The sequence below is a fragment of the Triturus cristatus genome, chromosome 2_2 (assembly GCF_964204655.1).
Source record: "Triturus cristatus chromosome 2_2, aTriCri1.1, whole genome shotgun sequence".
Lineage (NCBI taxonomy): Eukaryota > Metazoa > Chordata > Amphibia > Caudata > Salamandridae > Triturus > Triturus cristatus.
Window position 1 is genome coordinate 621088458 of NC_140582.1, and position 7214 is coordinate 621095671.

General features: G+C 43.6%; 1 long non-coding RNA gene across 1 annotated transcript; it reads left to right on the forward strand.

Moving 5' to 3' along the window:
• The first annotated feature begins 1148 nt into the window (after window positions 1–1148).
• LOC146862586 (uncharacterized) lies at window positions 1149–3986 on the forward strand. The gene is made up of 3 exons (XR_014978488.1): window positions 1149–1203; window positions 2660–2776; window positions 3764–3986. It is a non-coding gene; the product is annotated as an uncharacterized LOC146862586 (long non-coding RNA).
• Window positions 3987–7214: the final 3228 nt, after the last annotated feature.

Here is a 7214-nt window from a genome sequence, read left to right on the forward strand (position 1 = left end):
CAACCCTGGCAGCAGGTGGCAGGCCTGGGTCCGGGTACGGCCTCCGGGAGCGTCGGCAGCGGTGGGGGAAGGTGCGCCGGGTAGTGTCGCGCATCTCTGGGGTCCGGCGCACCCAGGCACAGCTGACGCACCGGTGGTCCGACATCCTGGACCGTGAGCAGGACCTGCTGGACCTGCTAGGAGTGGAGGTCCTGGGGCTTGGTGAGTACCTATTTAATTATTACAACTTTGTGTCTGTTCTTCTGCTCTATGTTATATATTGCGAATATCTTTTTTTCCTTCCAACCAGCTAGAATGTTGCTGCTTACAATACATTCCAGGTTAATAACGTTTAAAAGTCTTCTGTGATTATGACACCGGTGCTCTTCTGCGCTACTACTAATCTTATTTGTTTGCAGCTTTGCGTTTGCGCTTGCTTAGCGTGATTCTTTACGAGTTTATTTTAGAGAAATTAAGTTACGTAATGCTACAGTGACTCACGTCCACTCCTTACTTTGTCTTGTCACTAATAGATAGGGGCGGATTGATACTTAGGTTTAGGTACTTTGTATGAGCTTCTAATTGGTTAGTGGTATGCGTGATGCCCCCCTCACTCAGTTACGTGACGTGCTGCTAGTACGGCAGTCTTTAGAACCTTTTCTAGTTTGTTCAATGAGTGGAGGTAGGCTTAGCAGTTACTTAGCAGTAGCAGATCAGCATCAATCAAACCAAAATTTGGTGTATACAAAAAATGTAGTCATGTTCATGTGTCCTCCATGATTGGACCATACGCATTGTTGAGGAATACAGTGGAAATGCATACTTAATGTACAATTGGCATGCCTGGAATAGGTGGGCTAGGTTGGGTGGTACGTTGTACTACTACTTAGGCTTAGTTGTAACTTAGTTTTCTGGAATCAGAATGGAAGACTGGATTACTGTTGATAAATAGTAACTTAAGTAGTCGAACTGCGAATCCCCCGATATTACATGTTGACCAGATGAGATCGGTCAATGTAGTTATTGCAATTGTTGTTTACATAAGTGTTTTTTGACCGTTGTTGAAAAATATTGTATTTGTTTGACACCATCCATCAATGTTTGTCTCTTTCTTATATCTTTCCTGTTCATCAGCACCCAGGGGCAGACCGACAGGGACTGGGCAGTCAGCGGGACAGGAACACCACCAGGAGGACACCGCTGAGGGCTCCTCTGCTGGCCCCAGTAAGTCTTCTTGTTTTTAATAATATTTCTTATTCCATAACTTTTACTGCCCCATTTTTCCCGAACTATAGTGTGTTTCCAAATGCTATTTTTTTACCACCAATTATCCTTCGATATGTACGGTTTCAAAAATCTTATCCCTGCCTCCGCTATGATGACTCTGAGTACTACTACTACTACTACATACTATCAGTCTGTCTGTACTGTAGTAGCTAGTCTTGCCCAGTTGGCCAGTGACACTCTTTGTGAGAGGTTGTAATATAAAACTCATATTCACCAGTAGCTCGTACAATCCGTTGGGTCGTTGTCTTGTACTACTTTTACTCTTATTGATGTTGAGGCTTTGAAAATTCACAGCAACAACAGCCCTCCCAGATTTCTTAATATTTTGATATGATACCCTATAGGACATACCACTGTTGTAGGGATCTTGCACATACATTTGCACCAGAAAATAGGATGTTGGTGATGGTAGGTTGGACCTTCCTTGCACACCTCAATCAGAAATTCCGCACCCACCACAATTCCACTGCTTGACTATAGTACTGTCTTGTCATACCTATTAGGTCTCGGAACCCTCCCCCCAAGATACCCAACAAGTACACAACCCAGAACATAACACACCCAACCTCTGTCGTGGAAGCAATTCACATGCACACCCTTACTTTAATTTGCTCACTCGTGTAAGTTAGTCCACACCAAATACCACCAAGTCTATGTAAGTTTAAAATGTTTATTTCAATTTGAGAAGGTCTGTACACTGTTTTCTTAGCAGCACCAACCGGCAAATCAATAACATTAAAACAATATACATTGTTACACTTATACAGTTTGGAATTAAATCATGATAACTGAACAGTGGTGGAAGGCAGCACCACCATCCCATTGCAATTTAGTTTATATAAATTTATAAATGAAGATGTGAGTGAAGGGACCCCTCACCTCAGAAGAACCTAGTACTGGTACTTGGTGCATCGTTCAGAAGCTCTGGTTCGTAGAAGGGAATCTTGCGTCTGTAATGCGAAAAAAGAAATGGTGTGCGTTAGTATATTGCAACTTGCAAGCATTTCTCAGCCGTGCCAAAAAGTGTAGCATCTATGGATAAGCAATATGGACTAACAGTAACAGTAGTACACCAGTTCTTCCTAAAAAAGTGGCTTGTTAATGTTTGTTGACCGCTTGTACGCAGCGCGTACACTAGACAGTAGCAGTGTGAGGCAGGTCATGTGGGCTCAAAGGTGTCTTAAGAAGCTGCAAGGTAAAGGTAACGTCACATGTGCATGGCTAGGGCTAATCAAGCAAAGGCTACAATGATCATATAATTATTAGTGTCTACTCTACTACTACCTGATTTGTACTAGTGATGTATGTTAGTATTAACTCATTTTTCAACCTTGCTACTGATCAATAGGGGGGAGGTGTATATGACGCCTAATAAATGTGTAATGTTTTCTAGGCGCACTACCGACCACCATTGCCGGGGCCAGCGAAGGCGACGCGGAGGGCGAGGATGCGGCAGTTGCAGATAGCAACGGAGCGGTAGGGGGAGTGGCAGCACCAGTGGCAGGCGGTGGTAAGTTAGATTCATAATCCTTAACTATTGTTGAACTTGACAGCACACTCACTGCAAGGGTGTACTGTATGTATATGTATACTGTACAGTTGTGACTTAGGGCCCCATTAGGATGGTGGGCGTATTACCCCCGCCGGGCCGGCTGGAATTCACTGCCGTCACCGCAGGGGCAAACCTCCCGCCATCCCTGTAGAAAATATTCAGACATGTCCAGGCGGAAAAGGGTTCAATATGGCGGTGGTGTCTCTCTCACCACACCGCCAGCCATATAATCTGCATTTTGGAATGCCTTTGTGTGGCGGCATTGCCGTCCGCCACGGAAAGGCATGCACACATTGCAGAGTATGCTTGGGGGCCCCCATGGAGGGTACCTACCTCTGCTATGGTACCCCCCGACTTTCAAAGCAAAACGTGACAGGCTCCGTGCGGGGCCCGTCATGTTGTGCTTGGAAAAGCAGCACAACATTTTAGCATTGCTTTCAGCAAAGCCAACCAGAATTTTAATTAAAAAAACAGGGTGCGCCCGCCACTGTGCCGGGCGCATCAACCTAATTAATTGTCCCCACGGGACCCCCACCCTTTTTAGCAGTCGGATGGCAGGCGGACAAAGTCCGCCCGCTATCCGATGTCGTAAGTAAGTATGAGTTGTTGGGGACGTTTGAAGAGTGAACTAGAAGACTAGAATTCCCTTTAATTGGTATAGGACTAGGAGCTGGAGTATTGAGTAACCAATGGCCTCATCTATCTGATTTCAACTCCGCTTTGAAAGTTTTATGGAGAAGAGCACCTGGTGCACTGTTCAACTAAAAAGTGTAAGACAGGTGGAAGGCAGAAGGACGGGCGACATTTAAAATGTTATGTACTACTGTGCTTTATTTTATAGTGCTACTCTACCATGCCACTATGTGTATAAATAATTACCTTGTCCTACTGTTTTATTAAGACTATATTTTACAATTGTCTTGTTTTTTTCTTTTTGATACACAGCTACTCCGAAACTCAACCGGAAGGAGTTGGCCGCCAAGGCACGGCGCCGGAAGCTGGAGGCAATCCAGCAGGAATACCGGCGGCTGGTGGTCCTAGCCGAGGAGGAGGAGGAGACTGCAGCAGCAATTCAAGCCTCCTCCAGTGCCCCGGGCCCCAGCCACCGCCCTCCAGCGGTACGGCGCCACCGTCTGGCGGCTGCCCGCCGCCACCGTGCCATCTCCGGTGCCCCCCCCACTGTGGCTGCAATTGCCGCAGCCTTAGACGCCGCGTCGCCCATTTAGAGGACGAGATGTGCTAGATGCGTGTCCTCCTCCAGTCCCGCCCCACCAGTTAGTCCCTGTCACTGCCCCTTTTTTAATTCCTGTTCTTGTTCTTTACTCGTTTGGCCGTTAAGACTTTTTTCTACTGTGGACAGTGGTTGGGGTTAGGGAGGGGGGTGGGTCAGCTTTTGTGGGTTTAGTTTATTTTTGTTAGGGTAAATTAAATATATTTTTCTATGTTACATGCAATGTTGTTAATGTTTTGTAGGTGGGGTAACTGTTTTACATCACACTGTTTCCTTGCTGGTGCATGGCCGCCCATAGCCTGTGTTTGATTTCAATAATTTGCTGACTGTATAAGACACAAACAGATAGATGCGACACACCTCACTCATTGACTGGTCCTTCTAGTACTTTCAGTCTGTCCTCTAGTCTATGCATTCTTTGGAGTGGTGTGTGAAAATGAAATCATTGACAACATGTCCATTATTAATTCTGCCTCCCCAAAACTTCTCTCTTACCGGTGCTTGATGTTTATGTCCAACTGTTGCACAGCACTGGCTGCATGGTGAAGATGGTTTCCTTTTTCATACATGCCATGATTGGGGTGGTGGTGGTGGTAGTATAGTAGTAGTAGTAGACACTGGCAGGGTGGCAGCATTTCCAAAAAAAGAAAAGGAGACAGTCAATCGCCTTTGAGAGACTGTTAGAGGAGTAGTTGAATGAAGTACATTACAGAACTTACCGAGCAACAATTATATGCTCAAATATTTGACAAAAAAACTGAATGGTGGCTATGAGGATAGCCTACTAGACAGAGTTACAAACTATAGTTATGTCGACTAGAGTCACTTGACTATGCCTACAGTCTAACAGTTAGTGCTGTATATGAGGAATGACAACAAACAAATCCAATCAATGCCGGCAATTCATGCTGAGGTATATGTTCCTTTGTTAAATAAAATAACCTCTGAAATATCCTACTCATGGGTGGGAAAGCAGAAGAAGATCATCGCTCTGCGTTGAAATTGAAGTAGTGTTGCTTTCACCACACCCGCCCCAGCAAGTGTGTGATTAAGTATTGGTGTAAATTTAATTTAGTTACACCTCGACAATAAGTCACACAGCCCGGGGGAAGAGGGTTAGGGTTTGTTGAATGGATGGGAAGGGGGATTTTGGGAAAGGTTTGACATAGAAAAACAGTATGCATACATAGACAAACAAACGACAATCATTGAAGACTACCATATCCATATGTTAAGGGAGAAAAAGGCTATGCATGCATGATGATGAGAGACCCGGATTACATACACTTCTATTTCTTGTTCTGTTCCAGCCTTAATACTTTAAAAGATAGCGAATAGAAATTTTAAATATTGGTAGTGAAGAATCGTAAACACAGAGCAAACCTAATGATGATTGATAATAACAACTCCAAGAACACACTGTTGTAAAGATTGTATACAAGATATTAATCAAATTATTTAAAAGAAGTTAAAAGTGGATACTGTTACTGTCTTATCCTGGTCAAAAATGTGGACTGGATTTTTGCATCTCGGCATTCCTCTTGCTCCTCTCATCCATCAACCTTGGGTGTGTCACCTCGCCACTCGCCACTGCCCGGCTGGAAAAAAAGGTGATTGATTGGTAAGGTAATTAATATGCATTGTAATGTTTTACAAAGTTTTGGCCAAGGCCCGGACTGTAATTTTAGATTGAAAACCAAAGGGGATATTGAGAAATCAAGTGAAAACAAATGCACAAGTGATGGTGTAGTGCAACAAGAACACTTTCCGAGGTGGCATGTATGCATATGCATCATCTCTACTCTAGTCTGTTTCCAGCATTGACCTTCAACAGTAACAGGAGAGATCAGGCCCACAGTGCTTACCATTAGCATATCCTACGTTAACACTTTAGAGTCCTTTTTTTTTCTCTCAAACAGTTGGACAAACGCAAAGCACATTATCCATTCCAAACATAGCATTTTACAGTTTAAGTTAGTAAAATCAATGCAATGTAGTCATCCCACCGCTACACTCTATTCAACTTCTACACAGACATTTGGGTCTGCTATGGTTGTTGTTGACGTGTTTACCTTTAGGCTTTTCCGTTTTATGCCACTCCTGAAACATCCTCCTCCTGACTTCATCATCATCTCTGATACTTTTACTGACTGAAGATCGGCCTGCAGTATAAGTATAATTTTTATGACACAACAAGAGTAGAAATATAAATATTACTGACTTGAGTCATTCTTTATTGTGTACAGAAAGACAGATTACTACTAGTACAGTTTGACATCACTTTGTGCACAACAAACAAACAACGCAAACACAAAGACCAATAGCTCAGAGTCAGGTGTCCAATGCATGCCATTAATTGTCATTATTCATTACCTGTTCCTTCTCATCTTAAGTTAACGGGCCATCTCTTTCGCCATCATCATGATGGACGGTGCTGTTAAGTCACAGTCATTTGCATTGCGCAGATTGAGTGAGTCCCCTTCCTGTATTGAATTAAAAGCAATGTATCACCAAGATGCAGGAGAAGTACACATTTCTTGTTTGCAAGAAGGGGAAAATTAGTGTGTTCTGTAGAAAGTTGATTAGTGGCAGTGCACAATTACATCAATTCATGCGCAACACACACAACAAAATCTACATCATTCAGTCTGCGATTCTGCGGCCAATGCATGGCATCAATCATTACCTGTTCCATCTCATCTTGTTAACGCTGCAGGCCGTCTCTTTCGCCATCATCATGATGGACGGTGCTGTTAAGTCACAGTCATTTGCATTGCACAGATTGAGTGAGTCCCCTTCCTGTATTGAATTAAAAGCAATGTATCACCAAGATGCAGGAGAAGTACACATTTCTTGTTTGCAAGAAGGGGAAAATTAGTGTGTTCTGTAGAAAGTTGATTAGTGGCAGTGCACAATTACATCAATTCATGCGCAACACACACAACAAAATCTACATCATTCAGTCTGCGATTCTGCGGCCAATGCATGCATCAATCATTACCTGTTCCATCTCATCTTGTTAACGCTGCAGGCCGTCTCTTTCGCCATCATCATGATGGACGGTGCTGTTAAGTCACAGTCATTTGCATTGCGCAGATTGAGTGAGTCCCCTTCCTGTATTGAATTAAAAGCAATGTATCACCAAGATGCAGGAGAAGTACACAT